Source organism: Eschrichtius robustus, chromosome 12 (assembly GCF_028021215.1).
Source record: "Eschrichtius robustus isolate mEscRob2 chromosome 12, mEscRob2.pri, whole genome shotgun sequence".
In the NCBI taxonomy this organism is placed as follows: domain Eukaryota; kingdom Metazoa; phylum Chordata; class Mammalia; order Artiodactyla; family Eschrichtiidae; genus Eschrichtius; species Eschrichtius robustus.
The window spans coordinates 84,983,837-85,000,984 of NC_090835.1; the positions used below are offsets into that span (position 1 = coordinate 84,983,837).

The 17,148-nt window shown below is 50.0% G+C and overlaps 1 pseudogene; it reads left to right on the forward strand.

The window, feature by feature from the left end:
* The first annotated feature begins 9,408 nt into the window (after window positions 1-9,408).
* On the forward strand, window positions 9,409-16,165 carry LOC137773153 (MHC class I polypeptide-related sequence B-like; annotated as a pseudogene).
* The last annotated feature ends 983 nt before the right edge of the window (window positions 16,166-17,148 follow it).

Genomic DNA, 17,148 nt, shown 5'->3' on the forward strand with positions numbered 1-17,148 from the left:
CTTTAGAGCAGAAGGACCATAACAGTTAAAAGAGGCTGGCACATGACTAGAGTCCCATTCAGTCATTAACAACTTGTCTAGTCCATCATCCTATTGAGGATATTTACATGACAAGTAAATCCATGAAAAATTGCTCAACATTTTTAGTCAGAGGGGAAATTCAAATTAACCATAATATGGCATCGCTGCACATTGCCCAGAGTGGTTAAAATGAAAAAGTCATGCAAAATCAGTTGTTGGCAGGAATTTGGGCTAATTATCTCTCTTATATATTGCTAGTTGGAGAGCAAATTGATTCAAATATTTTGAAAACGTTTTTGCTGGTAGCCAAACATTCACTCACCAGCACTTCCACTCTTAGTTATATACTCAATAAATATGCATGCATATGTGTGCCAAACATATGAAAATATTATTCATAGCGGCCCGATTTGTAAAATCTGGATATAACACAAATGCCCATGAACAGTAGAGGACGAGAAATGTGGTCTATTCATATAATGGAACACCATGAGAGTAAATAAACTACAACCACACACAGCAATAGGGGTGAGACCCAGTGACATAATGTTGGGTGAGAGAGCCAGACACAGAGGGGCATCCACTGTATAATTCTTTCCAATCAGAAACTGGCAGATCTTACCTATGGTGTTAAAAATCAAGATAATGATTACTCTGAGGGGTGGGGTGGGGATGTTCCTTTATGACTGAATAGGATTCAAGAGGGTTTCCTGGGATGCTGGACATGTTACTTGATGTGAGTGTTGTTTACCCCAATGTTCACTTGGTGAAAATCCACTGCACACTTATGAGCTGCCCCCCTCTCTATGGGTGTTGTCCTTCATGAAAGTATAATTTTGTGGATTTTTGAAATAATTTCCTCTAAGCTAACATAGAATTCTTCTTACTGAGAGCCCTCAGAAATGCTGAAATGAAAAAAAATCACTACAATTTTTAAAAATTCAAGGAAATGTGTGCCTGTGAATCAGATATAAAGGAGAGAAGCTAAAGTGAGAGCAGTGAGCCTGGAAGCCGACACAAGAATAGTCTGGGGAATGGCTGTCAAGCCAGGAAGTAGGAATCAAAACCCAAGGAGGCCCCTGGGAGGTGGACAGTGTGAATGATCCCCCCAAGTAGTGCATGAATGACTCATGGGCAGCAGCTAATGGACTGACTGGCTGGTCAGGAACTTGAGCAAAATAAAGTTGGAAAATTGAGAGGTGAAGGAGAGATGCGTTCATGGACCTCTGGCCATTAGCAGAGTGAGTGGAGATGCGGGTGTGCACGGGTAGATGCCCAGAAGAGGGAATGTATGTGGTGCGGGCTGCTTGTAATCGGGTGGGGGGTGTGATTTGATGGATGGTCAAATCGTGTGGCTGTCCCCAGTTTTAAAAGTACTCTAAGGGCTTCCCTGGTGGCGCAGTGGTTGAGAATCTGCCTGCTAATGCAGGGGACACGGGTTCGAGCCCTGGTCTGGGAAGATCCCACATGCCGTGGAGCAACTAGGCCCGTGAGCCACAACTACTGAGCCTGCGCGTCTGGAGCCTGTGCTCCGCAACAAGAGAGGCCACGACAGTGAGAGGCCCGCGCACCGCGATGAAGAGTGGCCCCCGCTTGCCGCAGCTAGAGAAAGCCCTCTCACAGAAACGAAGACCCAACACAGACATAAATAAATAAATAAAAAAAAAAAAAAAAAAAAAAAAGTATTCTAAGGACTTTCAACTGATTTAGAGTAAAATCCAAGCTCCACCAGGCCTGGCCTCTCCCTGCAGCATCCTCCCTCGGGCTCCCTCCAGCCTCCGCACCTGCGCACCCTGTGCCCGCCCTCGTGCTCCTCCCAGGGGGCTGCACAGCCTGCTCCTCACCTCACTCCGGCCTCAGCACCACATCCCTCCCGAGAGAGGCCTTGCCTGCCCCCCATCTAATGCCACCCCTCCCCACACAGCCAGTTTCTACCACATCACTGTCATTTATTTTTTCTCTTCATATTCATAGCACTTATTATTGTTTGAAATGCTCATTTGTTCACGTAAGTACTTGCCCGTTGTCTGTCTCCCCAGCACCACAAGGTTTGCTATGGAGTCCATCCCTGCACAAAGTGGCCATGACAACTAGGAAAAAGACTGCATGGGCTCAACAATATGGCTTTCCACTTAGCAAGGCCGACCTGGCATCAGCCGCTGCTGATTGCTCAGCCTACAGATAGCAGCTTTTTTTTTTTCTTCTGTTTTTCTTTTGGCCACACCACACAGCATGCGGGATCTTAGCTCCTAGACCAGGGATCGAACCCGCACCCCCCGCAGTGGAAGCATGGAGTCTTAACCACTGGACCACCAGGGAAGTCCCTACAGATAGCAGCTTTGAAAAGAGAAATAAGGGACTTCCCTGGTGACACAGTGGTTAAGAATCCGCCTGCCCATTTTTCACAGAACTAGAACAAAAAATTTCACAACTTGTATGGAGACACAAAAGACCCCATATAGCCAAAGCAATCTGGAGAACGAAAAATGGAGCTGGAGGAATCAGGCTCCCTGACTTCAGACTATATTACAAAGCTACAGTAATCAAGACAGTTTGGTACTGGCACAAAAACAGAAATATAGATCAATGGAACAGGATAGAAAGCCCAGAGATAAACCCACGCACATATGATCACCTTATCTTTGATAAAGGAGGCAAGCATATACAGTGGAGAAAAGACAGCCTCTTCAATAAGTGGTGCTCGGAAAATTGGACAGGTACATGTAAAAGTATGAAATTAGAACACTCCCTGACACCATACACAAAAATAAACTCAAAATGGATTAAAGACCTAAGTGTAAAGCCAGACACTATCAAACTGTTAGAGGAAAACATAGGCAGAACACTCTTTGACATAAATCACAGCAAGATCCTTTTTGACCCAGCTCCTAGAGAAATGGAAATAAAAACACAAATAAACAAATGGGACCTAATGAAACTTAAAAGCTTTTGCACAGCAAAGGAAACCATAAACAAGACCAAAAGACAACCCTCAGAATGGGAGAAAATATTTGCAAGTGAAGCAACTGACAAAGGATTAATCTCCAAGATTTACAAGCAGCTCATGCAGCTCAATAACAAAAAAACAAACAACCCAATCCAAAAATGGGCAGAAGACCTAAATAGACATTTCTCCAAAGAAGATATACAGATGGCCAACAGACACATGAAAGAATGCTCAACATCATTAATCATTAGAGAAATGCAAATCAAAACTACAATGAGGTATCATCTCACACCGGTCAGAATGGCCATCATCAAAAAATCTAGAAACAATAAATGCTGGAGAGGATGTGGAGAAAAGGGAACACTCTTGCACTGTTGGTGGGAATGTAAATTGATACAGCCACTATGGAGAACAGTATGGAGGTTCCTGAAAAAACTACAAATAGAACTACCATACGACCCAGCAATCCCACTACTGGGCATATACCCTGAGAAAACCATAATTCAAAAAGAGTCATGTACCAAAATGTTCATTGCAACTCTATTTACAATAGCCAGGACATGGAAGCAACCTAAGTGTCCATCATCGGATGAATGGATAAAGAAGATGTGGCACATATATACAATGGAATATTACTCAGCCATAAAAAGAAATGAAATGGAGGTATTTGTAATGAGGTGGATGGAGTTAGAGTCTGTCATACAGAGTGAAGTAAGTCAGAAAGAGAAAAACAAATACAGTATGCTAACACATATATATGGAATCTAAGGAAAAAAAAAAACGGTCATGAAGAACCTAATGGCAAGATGGGAATAAAGACACAGACCTACTAAATAATGGACTTGAGGATATGGGGAGGGGGAGGGGTGAGATGTGACAGGGTGAGAGAGTGTCATGGACATATATACACTACCAAATGTAAAATAGATAGCTAGTGGGAAGCAGCCGCATAGCACAGGGAGATCAGCTCTGTGCTTTGTGACCACCTAGAGGGGTGGGATAGGGAGGGTGGGAGGGAGGGAGATGCAAGAGGGAAGAGATATGGGAACATATGTATATGTATAACTGATTCACTTTGTTATAAAGCAGAAACTAACACACCATTGTAAAGCAATTATACTTCAATAAAGATGTTAAAAAAAAAAAAAAAGAATCCGCCTGCCAATGCAGGGGACACGGGTTCGATCCCTGGTCCGGGAAGATCCCACATGCCGCGGAGCAACTAAGCCCGTGCGCCACAACTACTGAGCCCACGCCCCTAGAACCCATGCTCCGCAACAAGAGAAGCCACCACAATGAGAAGCCCGCACACCGCAAGGAAGAGTAGCCCCCGCTCTCAGCAACTAGAGAAAGCTCGCGTGCAACAATGAAGACCCAACGCAGCCAAAAATAAGTAAATAAATAAATAAAAAATATCAGCTTAGGATTTATAAGAAGAAAACCAAGTAAAATACTGAATTGAAATAGTTATTTTAAAAAGAGAAAATAGGCAAAATTCAGAACAAAACATAGTTGTCTGAGATATGTCACTGCAGACAAAGCAGAGATTTAAACAATCTTAAAACTGAAGAAATTTATGTCAATGGAAAAGACTTACTACAAGTCAATAAGTTAAAGCAGTTATAAAAATTGTTTCCCTTCAACGTTATCCAGAATGTTTTAGAGGTTAAGTCCTACCAAACCTTCAAGGAAACCTAACGATCTATACAAAATATTCAAGAGAATAAAGAAATATAGGTTGTATGTAAAGTATGCCCCAACCAAGTTGGTTTTAAAACTATTATTCTCTTTGGAATCTGTACTTTGGTTAGGTAAACAAAACAAACAAAACACCTTGTTCTTGTTGCTAAGCGCTACACCCTGCACACCTGGAGGTAAAGAGTCCTAAGGTTTGCAACTTACTCTCAGGTAGTCCAGCAATAACGATGATAGCCACCTTTTACGTATTCAGAGGGAGATCAAACAGTTATGGTAAAATTTTAATAAATGACAGAACTAAAGAATAGGGCTTCCCTGGTGGCGCAGTGGTTGAGAATGTGCCTGCCAATGCAGGGGACACGGGTTCGAGCCCTGGTCTGGGAAGATCCCACATGCCGCGGAGCAACTCCCCCACTTGCCACAACTAGAGAAAGCCCTCGCACAGAAACGAAGACCCAACACAGCCATAAATAAATAAATAAATAATTTAACAACAACAACAACAAAAAGAATAAATATAAGTTAGAAATAATAAAAATATATTTTAAAATTTATTTCCCCTGTAGATTTTCCCACCCTTTTCCATCTTCTCTCTTCCTTTCTTCAACCCTTTCTCCCTTCCCGCCCTCCTTTTCCCGGTCTCTCCTTTACATCTTGTCCCCTGCACATTCGAGCACCACAGTGAACACAGGTGACTCTGTCCACCTCAGGCCAGATGCGGGCGGACAGGGGAGTGGGCGCTCGCCGGGGCAGTTTGTAAGCTGTGCCTGGACCCGCTGTTACTGTGTCCTTTAGTGAAGTCACTCCAGTCTTTGAAGGACGTCACACCAGCTCTAAATTATATTCCCCACGGAAGAAGGAACATTCTCGGTGGGTATTTCCTGGATCCTTAGTCATTGATTTTCATCCAGATCGGCGGAGCCGACTCAAATCGGACGTTGCGAGGCGGACCCTCTGCTTCCTGGGGCGGAAGCAAGGCTGAAGGAAGAGTTTTTGGTTCTTAGAATCTAAGGGCGGGGCCAGGGGTGGGAGGGGCTGGAAGAAGCATTTCCCTATTCACACGCCTCAGAATCAACCAAGACCTTGTTTAAAATAAGTCGGATTCCAGATCCCCTCCGGATCTACCAACTCGGAATTTCCGAGGACCACATAGGTCTTCATTTTCTCAAGCGGCAGTTTGAGACCCAGAAACCTAAATGCAGCTCTCTCCCCTCCCAGTCTGCACATAAGTTCCCTCATTCTGCTTTTAAATCCGTGGACGACTTTTATTTCCTTCAACCCAGGGTTTGGCAGACAGGTGATTTCCAGTCCTCACTGTAAACTCTGGCCCAGCAGAGAAAACTTCAGGGCCTTCCTGCGAGCCCCGCTTTGGGTTCTGTGAGCATCTGCGCTGGGTGGTTTAGGTTCCTTTTCCGGACCCAGCAGTGGCGCCAGAGGTCTGCAGCGAGAAAGATGCCGCAGTGCGGGTGACTCCAGGGGTACAAAGGTGAGAGTGGAGGGAGAAAACGTCTTTCATGGGGCAGAGCAGAGGGGGCTGGAAGCAGGGTGGGGTGGAGGGAACACACTTTGTACAAAAGACAACCTGGGAAGCTTGGCGGGGGGCTGGTGTGTGTTGGGGGGTGAGGCAGCCAAATCTAGATCCAGGGAGCAACCCTGACCCTGAGCCCTATACCATCAGGGCCTCTTCCACCCCCAGAATGAGTAGGATTGGCTTTATCTCTAGTTACAATCGTCTCTAAATGCTGTGCAACAAACCTAGAATATTAGTGTTAAAGTATTAAAAGTCTTTTCTGGGAGGGTGGGGGTGAGCTGAATGAGACGGTTTGCTGGATTTGCACACATAAGAAGTCCTCTAAGGAGTGTTGACATCATGGAGGAAAGGGCTTGGGCCCAGCTGTCAGGACAGCTGGGTTCCATCTGCCTCTCTACATCTCACTATTCTTGCTATCTTTAGAAGTGAAAAGATTCTCTCTGAGAATGGGCAGGACCCAATCCCTGAATGGCTAAATAAGTTATGATACTCAAAGTAATTAATTAATAAAAATGGATGTGAAATCTAAGAAATAGTTAAAACTTTGTGATGCATGACATTTCCATCCACAGAAAAAGTGTAGGGTAGGGGTCTTAGTGGAATGGTTAGTAGTGACAGGCAGAGTTCAATGTGAAAAAGCATTTGCAGGGGAGACAAAGATGAACACAGTTCCTGCTCCTGGAGTGGCTCATTGTCTAATGGGAGGAGTATAAGACGGTAAGATAGGGTTCAAGGGAGGGCACACCTGGTACCATCAGGGAGGTTCAAACCATGGCCTAGACCAGTGGTTCTAAAACTTGCCAATACACTGGAATCACCAAGGGAACTTTAAAAGATATGAAGGTCTAAGTCTAACCCAAGGGATACTGATTCAATTGGTTTTGGCCACTGCCTGAACATATAGACAGTGAAAACTCTCCAGCAGGTTTTAATAAGCAGCCAAGTTTGAGAACCATGGTGTAGGTATTCCAGAGACTAAGAGATGAGTGCTGGGGATAAGTCACAGCTTTCAGTAGAAGGAGGCCTTCAGGATGGCATTATTATTACAGTATTATTGAAGTATAGTTCATATATCACATAATTCACCCTTTTAAAGTTACAGTTAAGTGGTGTTTAGTATAATCCAGAGGTTGTGCCACCAATCCCACTATGTAAAAGAGATCTTTTAGGATGTGCAGTTCTGATGGGCTGGAAGGCAGAGGAGAGTAATCCATAAGAGGGCAATGTGTAAGCAGTGGCATCCTGATGGGACAGGGTAAGGAAATGGGGGGAGCCCACTTTTACTGGAGTCGTACCTCCCACGAAGAGTAGATGGCTTTATCTCTCATTGCAGTCATCTCTAAATGCTGTGAGACAAACCTAGCATATTAGTATTAGTATTAAAAGTCTTTTTTGGGGGAGAGGGGGTGTGACTCGAATGAGACAGTTTGCTGGAACTGCCACACCTAGCAAGTCTTTGAAGGAGGATGGTCATGGAGGAAAGGGCTTGTCAGGAGAGCTGGGTTCTATCTGCCTCTCTATACTTTCACTACCCTTGTGACCTTTCGCAATGAAAAGAAACTCTCCGAGATGGGACAGGACCCAATCCCTGACCTGCTAAATAAATTATGATGATCAAAGTAATTAATTAATAAAAATGATGTGAAATCTAAGAAATTGTTAAAACTTTCTGAGGCACGACATTTCCATCCACAGGAAAAGTATTGGATAAGGATCATAGTGGAATGGTTACTAATGAGAGGCAGAGTACAACTTTAAAAAAAGCATTTGCAGGGAGACAAAGATGAAATGAACACAGTTCCTGATCCTAAAGTGGCCCATTGTCTAACGTGGGGAATATAAAATGGTCAGATGGGGTTCAAGGCAGGGCACACTTGGTTCCATCAGGGAAGTTTCAACCAGGGCTAGACCAGTGATTCTAAAACTTGCCCTCACATTTGGAATCGCTGAGGGGGCTTTAAAAGATACGAAGGCCTAGGTTCAACCCAAGGGATACTGATTCCGTTGGTTTTGGCCATGGCCTAGACATATGGATAGTAAAAACTCCCCAGGTGGTTCCATAAGCAATCAGGTTTGAGGACCATGGCGTAGGAATGCCAAAGACCAAGAGATGTGTGTTGGGGATAAGGCACAGCTTTCAGTAGAAGGAGGCTTTTTCCAGGATGGCATTATTATTATCATAGTATTATTGAAATATAGTTCATGCATGACATAATTCACCCTTTTAAAGCATACAGTTAGATAGTTTTTAGTATAATCCCAAGGTTGTACCACCCTTACCACCAGCTAATTGGGATGATCTTTTAGGATGTGCAGTTCTGATGGGCTGGAAGGCAGAGGAGAGTAATCCACAGGAGGGCAATGTGTAAGCAGTGGCATCCTGATGGGACAGGGCAAGGAAATGGGGGGAGCCCACTTTTACTGCAACCCAGGGGAGATGTCACCAGAGAAGTGGAAGATGATGCCAGACAGCTGGTTGTGGCAGCTGCAGGCTTTGATGCTGGAGTAGAGACCTTATGTGTTAATTCTGCAGATGGGGCAGCTGTGGATGGCTGGGGCCTTATGGTTATGACTAGAGACAGGCAGGAGTTTAGGAAGCCTTTCCAGTTCTCTAGGCTGAGGTAGATGAAAGCCTGGACTAAGATAGTTGCAGTGGGACTGAAAAGGGGTTGGAGGAGCTGACTGTGAGCCCATGAGAGGCAGGGAAAAGGGGATCAGAAGGGACCAAGCTGGTCGTGATGCTTAAAGAGAACTTGGGGAGGGAGAGAGGCTGGTGTGCGGGGAGAGGGGTAGAGTTTGCCTGTACATCTGTTGGGGTTGAGGGGCAGATGGGCCCAGAGGCGCAGATGTCCTGAGGCAGGTTGGAAAGGGAGTCTGGAGAGGTTGGTGTTGGGGTAGATCACGGGGAACCACCTCATTGGGCCTGAATCAAGAGGCTGCCTTGGGAGAGTGTGGATACCTATAGGCTGAGGCCACAGGAAAAGAGACGTGGCTCGGTCTTGGAGTCAGTGGGAGGAGAAGGAGATTATAATGGTGGAAACATCTAGAAGAGTTTGAACTCTTTAGTCCTTCATCTGGGGAAGTGGCTTCTGAGAGGCAGAGCTGCTGAAATCTGCAAATCTGGTCTCAGCGGACTGTTGCCAGTACCTCTGCTGTGCAAGGTGGAGGGAGGGGGTTATGGGAGAGAAGTTGTGCCTGAAGGAAGAAGGCCCGAAAGGCCGGAAACGTGGGGTGTCTCTGAAGCAGCCTTGTGAGACCTTCCCTGCCGTGGGCGGGGAGTCTTCTTTGCAGGGGAGGGAGGCGGTGATCTGGGCGCTTCTGGCGGGGGGGCGCCCTAACTCTCTGCTGCTCAGAGCCTGTCCCTTCAGCATTTGTCTGCACTCACCCTCCGTCTCACCTTCCTGGGGATCCTAAGGCTTTTCTAGCCTCCCGGCTTTTCTAGGCAGCGGAGGCGGCCGGATGGCGGTCCCCGCTCGGCGGAGGGAGGACAGGGACCGGGACGGGGCGGGGGCGGGGCCAAGTTTTTAAACCTCCGTGCGGGCCGTCTCCGCTGCCAGTGCGCCGCCGCCGCCCGGCTCAGCGCCGCCCGCTCGGCTGCTGTCCCGGAGCCTCTGGGAGGTTGACAAGGTCTGGGCCATGGCGCTGTTCCTTGTCCTGCCGTTTCTAGCCGGCGCTGCCCTTTCTGTGCTCCCGGCTACCGCCGCTGGTGAGTGGCGTTCATTGAGGTCCTCAGCCGGGAGCCTGGGGCGGTTTCAGGGTCCGGGTGGGATTCGGTGAGCGTCGCGGGGACCGTCTCACTTGCGGTGCAGCGGGGTGGGGAGTGGGGGGCGGGGTGAGGTCGGGGAGGGGCCGGGAGCTGCTCGGGGCCTCTGGCCACCACGGCACGTTCCCGCTTTTCAGTCTCTTTCCAACTCCCACCCTCTGCTCCCCCTGCTGCACCCGCCCTCCCTGCTTTCCTCTTCCTCACACATCCCCGTCCTCTGAATCCCCTGGCTGGAAAGGCTGCCCCCAAGCCCGGGTTGCTCCCGTCAGAGGCGATCAAGGGCTCTTGGAGGTCCGACGCTCAGGCGGCCACTTCCCACCGGTGTGTGGGGCTCCCTCTTAGGCCCCTGAGCGCTGTCCTCTCCTCTTGTTCTCAGCTCTGCCCTCTTCCCGTTTCTGGCCTCGGGAATCGGGGAGCTTCCAGGCAGGCAGCGCTCAAGGGCCTCAGTCCTTGGAGTTGGGGGTCTCTTTCTAGTGACCAGGAGCTCTAGGAAGGGCCCAAGGGCCCTGAACCACACTTCCTACTGCTGTGGGCACCGTGGCCGATCCTGACTTTCACTGAGAGAAGCGACAAAATATGTTTTCACATGTTCAGATACAGGGAAGTCATTCTGGCTTATGCATGAACTAAGTTGAATTTTGCGCTAAGTAAATTGCCTCTTTGTGGCCTGTCAGACATACACTGTACATCTGCTTTAATTATTAAAGGAAAGGGCACATTGACCAGAAGTAAAGAATGTCCATGTTAAAAATAAAGACTAAATGCCCCTCTTCCTGGGACTCCAACGCTGGTTCACCTTTGATGATAAGACTCCCTTCCCAGGTGCCAAGGCCATACTGTATGTGCTGTACGTGTACGTGCTGGTCTGTTTTTGTTTGTTTTTAAACCTTGGAGAAATGTAGCCCTACTTGCTTAATGTTCTTTGTTCTGACAAGATATACAACTGTGCTAAAGGGGAATTCCCTGGCGGTCCAGTGGTTAGGACTCGGCACTTTCGCGGCCTTGGTCCCAGATTCCACCTCTGGTCCCGGAACTAAGATTTTGGCACTAAGATTTTGGCACGGCGACAACAAAAAAACCCCACAAGTGTGCTGAAAACCCTGCTTCTCCAGAGCAGTTTCTCAGAGTTATCTGGGAAGCTGGCTTCTGGACTAGTCCTTAATTTGGCTCAAATAAAACTCTCTATTCTTATTATAGATTGTTTATTGATTATTTTCACTGACAGAAATTAGAGTGTGACAGCTTTGGAGCCAAGGGATTCTTCCTGTGATTTCTGTGGTCTCCACTCCGCACCTCCCCCCTCCCCTGCCAATGTTTACTCTAATTTTCTGCTGTGCCCGTGTTCCCACCCCTGATTCTCTCCTTGCCTCCTCCCCTGCCGTCACTTGTGCCCCCTCAGGATTTGTCCTCCCCCTCCCTGCTGTCCCCTCCCCTCTGTGGTTCTCTGATCCCTTCCTACGGCATCCTCACCCTCATCCCCTTTCCCACCACCGGGCCCTCTCCTCCTCTCATGGCTTTTTTAAAACATTTATTTTATTTTATTTTTTATTTTGGCCACGCCCCCCCCCCCCCCCCCCACCGCGGCTTGCAGGATCTTAGTTCCCCGACCATGGATTGAACCTGAGCCTTCACAGTGAAAGCGCCGAATCCTAACCACTGGACCACCAGCAGACTCCCCCCTCATGGGTCTTTACCTGCAAGGATCAGACACCTGCATGGCTCCTACCTCCCCCCAGCTTTCACTAACCTTACATTTCTGTGGATGACTTTTGCCCAGGGGGACTTCCCTCCCTCATCACTACCCTATTTTATCACCAGGGGGAGCTGTGCTGCTAATGATAACTGGGCCTTGAGCACAGTGCACAGCCCCTGTGGGAGGACCTCTCCCCTGGTCTTGGCACCCATCCTCCTAGCTCCGCCCCAGTGCAGGCACCTGCTCTTGGCCCTCGTTCAGTGTGGGCGTTTCACCCAGCACTGCCCCTTCCCCACTCCTGCATCCTAAACCTCACCCTCTTGAGACCTCCACTCTCCAGGCCTCAGCTGCTGGACTCCACTTGCCCTTGTCCCTCTGCACCTACCATCATGGCACCTTGCCCAGCTCCCACTCCTTGCCCGAGTGCCTTGGGGCCTCACCACGTTCTCATCAATCACAAGCTTCCTCCCAGGAATCACCACGCCATCCTCACCCTCCCTCAACCAGAGCCCCCCTCCTCTCCTGTCTTCACCCTAACCCAAGGGCCCCCAGAGTCACCCCTGAGGCATGCTCATCCCCTGCCCCCCAATCCAGGCCCTCACCACTGTCTCCTCTGCAGCCCCTTGCCCTTCCTCCCTCCCCAATAGGAATACTACCCTTGGTCCAACTGCCCACCTCCTTGGCCTTCATCACCCTCTCTTAGGTTCACTGACCCCAGTGGGCTCTCACTACCTCAACCATGTATCCAAAATCCTTGTTGATGCCACTTGGTGAGTTGGCCTTTCCCTACAGGGGGTCTTCCCCCAGCCCCGCCCTCCTGTGCTGGCTGCCTGACCCACACCCTCTGTGGAGGTGTGACCTGCCCCCAACCACTCCCACTGTGCAGGTCCCTCCCAATGTGCACCTTGGCTTTCCAGTTCTATTTTCTCTTGCCACCGCTCCTTCTAATTCTCCATGGCCCTTGGGCACATGGCACTGACTCAGGCCCCCAACACCCACCACTCCCAGGGGACACTGGCAGGTCCAGCCACCTCCCCACCTGGGGCCTCACCATGCCTCTTGCACTCTGGGCCCAGACCCACTGTTTCACCTCCACCAGGGGTACTGGCCCACCTTCCACTCTCTTAGGGCCACAGCCCAGCCCCTCAGGCCCCTCTGCCTCGTGCCTCACCCTCCCTTGAGCCCACCTCGTCCATGATGAACCTGCCCCACGGGCAGCAGCCCTTGCTCTGCATCTCACCTGACCGGCCTCTGACCAGGGATGCCTCTGATCCTGGGCTGACACTGCCCCTCCCTCCCCTCTGACTCCACCTCCCCTCACCCTGGTCTTCCTGCCTCTCCCTTGCCCCCTGCAGGCCAGCCTCTCCCCTTGGCCTCCTGCCTGGACCCTTAGGGAGCTGGTGCCTCCCTGTCCTGGCACTTGTCCTGAATGTTTGCCCATCTCCACCCCTCCCTCCACTCCTCAATTCCCCTCTCCTTCACTCCTCTTTTTCTTTTTTCCCCGGTGTTGGAAAAATTCTCATTGTGGTCCCTTGTACACGTGCATGTTCTGCATCCTCAGTCCTGGAGCAGGTCAGGACAGCAGAACTTGTCTGGTAAACATTTGATGTGCACTTGTTTCTGGAAAGCTGTTTCATCTGCAGTTCCCCCTTCCCCAGGATCACACAGTCTTCATTACAACCTCACGGTGCTGTCCCGGGATGGATCTGTGCAGCCCAGCTTTTTCGCTGGGGGACACTTGGATGGCCAGGCCTTCCTGCACTATGACCGTGAGACAGGCAGGGTAGAGCCCCGGGGACTGTGGGCAGAGGAGCTGGGAGCTGAGACGTGGGACACAGAGTCCAAGGACTTGACAGAGACCTGGAAGGACCTCAGAAAGCTTGTAGCAGAAATCCTGGCCCTGCAGGAGGAGAAAGGAGGTGAGAGTGGGGAGAGGCTGAGAGTGCTATGCGGTGTTTCACTGGATTTGGGGGCAGGGGCCAGAGGACAGGTGTCTGTGAGTTCAGCAGGGGGGTGGCCATGACTCAGCAGCACTGGGAAGACATGGAGGGGAGCAGGGAGGGAGCCCTCTGGCTGGAGTTTCTCACTTGGGTGGGAGGACAGAGGGACACGGGGACTGGAGGAGTCACTGCTGGGGTGGGGTGGGGTGCAGGTGTGAATTCCCTCCAGGAGATCGTGGGCTGTGAAATCCAAGAAGACAACCACACCTGGGGCTTCAGGCTTCTCTACTATGATGGGGAGCTCCTCCTCTCCTTTCACCCAGAGACCAACGGATATACAGTGCCCCAGTCCTTGGCTCGGAACTTGGCCATGGAAATGGAGAGTCCGGGGACACAGATGGCTTTCAAAGCAAGTATTACCGGGCCCACGTGCAGGGAGAGCTTTGTGGAAGACTGCGGGGCTATCTGGAATCCTGGACAAGCTTCAGGGAGAGAACAGGTACTGCTCCTGGACTAGGGCCCTTCCTCTCCCCCAGACCCCTAGAGCCTCCACGCCCTGACTCTGCACACGGAGACCCTCCCTGTCCTCTGGGTGCATATATGCTCTGTTGGCGTGGTGTCCTGCAATTTGCTGTTCTGTTAAATCCACTGTAGAAAGATGGGCAGGTGGGGAGGGGAATGAACCGCCCCGGTGACAATCATCCAGGGGAGCAGTGGGCCCTCTGACAGAAACTGTACCAATGAAGGTGAGTGTCAGTCAGGAGAGGAAGGCCCTAGACTGGAGTGGGCCCCCCTGGCTCCCAGCCTGCCTGTTCCAGAAAGTTCCCTGCTGGTCCCCAGGAGCCCACCCCGCACGGCCCGCTCCTCAGCATCAACACGTGGATCCAAGAGAGTGAGGCCCCGTCACAGCCCCTCCTCCTGCCCGGCTAAAGGAACTGGGCCCCAGGGTGCAGAACAGACTTGGAGCAGGTCTGGGGTGGGCGAGGGCTCAGCCAGAGGTGGAGAGTGGGCAGCAGCAGCTCTGTTCTCTCCGTCTTCCTTAGAGGGAGCAGGGCTTGGCCCCGGGCCTCACTGGTTCTGTGCTTTCTCCCCCAGGGCCCCCAGCCGTGAACGTGACCCGCAGCCAGGACTAGGAGGGCACAGTCAACCTCACATGCTGGGCTTTCAGCTTCTTTCCCCGGAATATCTCAGCGGCCTGGTTTTGGGATGAGGAACCCATGAGGCGGGACGCCCAGCAGTCAAGGGTGTCCTGCGTGATGGGAACGGCACCTACCGGTCCTGGGTGACCAAAAGTGTTCCCCAAGGAGAGGAGCAGCGGGTCCAGCGCCACGTGGAACACAGCGGGAATCACAGTGCACACACTGCGCCCTCTGGTGAGCCTGGGGTGATCCTGGAGGGGGTTGTGACCCTGGGAGGGTCAGAGGCCAGGATCAGGGAGAGGAGAGCAGACCTGTGGCTCTGGGGTGCCTGGGTTATATGTAATAAGGCCCTTTCTCAGGAGAGACCCTGGTGCATCAGAGTCAGTGGTGGACCATCCTGGGTGTTGCTGCCTTTGCTCTTGTTTTTATCATCGGGCTTTGTGTCCTTTGCTGCACGAAGAAGAAGAAGACAGCATCAGCTGTGGGGAGCCCAGGTGAGAAATCTGGGCAGGGGGTGGGGATGGGAGGGGCTCTGCCTGGGATGTAGGGTCCCCCTCGTATCCCTCTGCACAGATGTAAGAGGATGAGAAACCTCTGTTTCAGGAGCTGGATTTTGGGTTATTTGTGAGGGGAATGGGAGCCACGTCTGCTGTAACCCCTTGGTCCTGCCCAAAGCCAGGGCTGGACTGGGGCCCTTTAGTATCCAGCGGGGCCTCTCTTTGCTCTGGGTGAGACTGGGTGGCAGTCAGGGTTGCGGCTCTCTGCTCTGTTCTCATCTCTTTTTGTCCACTCTCGGCTTGTCAGGCCTCATCTAGGGGGGATGTGTGGGATCATATACTGGTTGGGAGGGTCTAGGTCATCATGAATTGATTCAGAGGGAACCTGAAATAAAGTGTCTGTGACCTCGTGGCGTGGAGTTAAAAACTGAGGAGGAATTTAGATGGAAGGCAATGGCTCTTATCTCTTCCTGAATTTCTCTTCCCCAATTTTTTAGCCCTTGTTAAAAATCCAAGTAAAAGAACCACAAGGCTCAAACTAGGGGTCAGTGGATGGTGCTGGAGCCCTGGACATGATGTCCCCTTGGGAGGTCCCACTTAGAAAAAGATGTTTTGCATCTCTGGGAACACACAATTAAGTGTCTATGACCTGGTGGGGAGGCGTTAAAAACTGGAGAGGAATTCAGATGAAAGTCCTGAAATCTGGAGAGCCTGAGGAGGGGGTATCCTTGAGAGAATACAAGTGTTTCCTACCCAATTAACTCATCTGTTTTTTTGTTTAATTTAATTTATTTATTTTTGGCTGCGTTGGGTTTTCGTTGCTGTGCGCAGTCTTCTCACTGCGGTGACTTCTCTTGTTGCAGGGCCCGGGCTCTAAGCCCACGGACTTCAGTAGTTGTGGCCCGCGGGGTCTAGAGCGCAGGCTCAGTAGTTGTGGTGCACGGGCTTAGTTGCCCCGCGGCATGTGGGATCTTCCTGGACCAGGGATCGAACCCGTGTCCCCTGCATTGGCAGGTGGATTCTCAACCACTGTGACACCAGGGAAGCCCCTTATTTTTATTTTTTTGAATTTTATTTTTTATACAGCAGGTTCTTATTAGTTATCTATTTTATGCATATTAGTGTATACATGTCAATCCCAATCTCCCAGTTCATCCCACCACCATCCCCCCACCCCCCACCACTTTCCCCCCTTGGTGTCCATACCTTTTGTTCTCTACATCTCTGTCTCTATTTCTGCCCTGAAAACCGTTTCATCTGTACCATTTAGACATTCTTTTTTTAAATATCCTTTTCCATTATGGTTAATCACAGGATATTTTTTTAAAAATAAATTTATTTATTTATTTTTAATTTTGGCTGCATTGGGTCTTCATTGCTGTGTGTGGGCTTTCTCTAGTTGCGGCGAGCAGGGGCCACTCTTCGATGTGTTGCATGGGCTTCTCATTGCAGTGGCTTCTCTTGCTGCGGAGCACGGGCTCTAGAACACAGGCTCAGTAGTTGTGGTGCACAGGCTTAGCTGCTCCGCGGCATGTGGGATCTTCCCGGACCAGGGCTCGAAACCGTGTCTCCTGCATTGGTAGGCGAACTCTTAACCACTGCGCCACCATGGAAGTCCTATCACAGGATATTGAATATAGTCCCCTGTGCTATACAGTAGGACCTTGTTGTTTATCCATCCTATATATAATAGTTTACATCTGCTAATCCCACACTCCCAGTCCTTCCCTCCTCCACCCTGCTCTTCCTTGACAACCACAAGTCTGTTCTCTGTCGGTAGCACTTTCACTCTTGATGCCTCCGTTTCTTCATCTGAGAAATGATGAGGACATTGCAGCACTAACCTCTAGGACAGGGTTTCTCACCATTAGCACCATTAACTTATTGGGCCAGATAGTTCTTGGCTGTGGGGGGCTGTC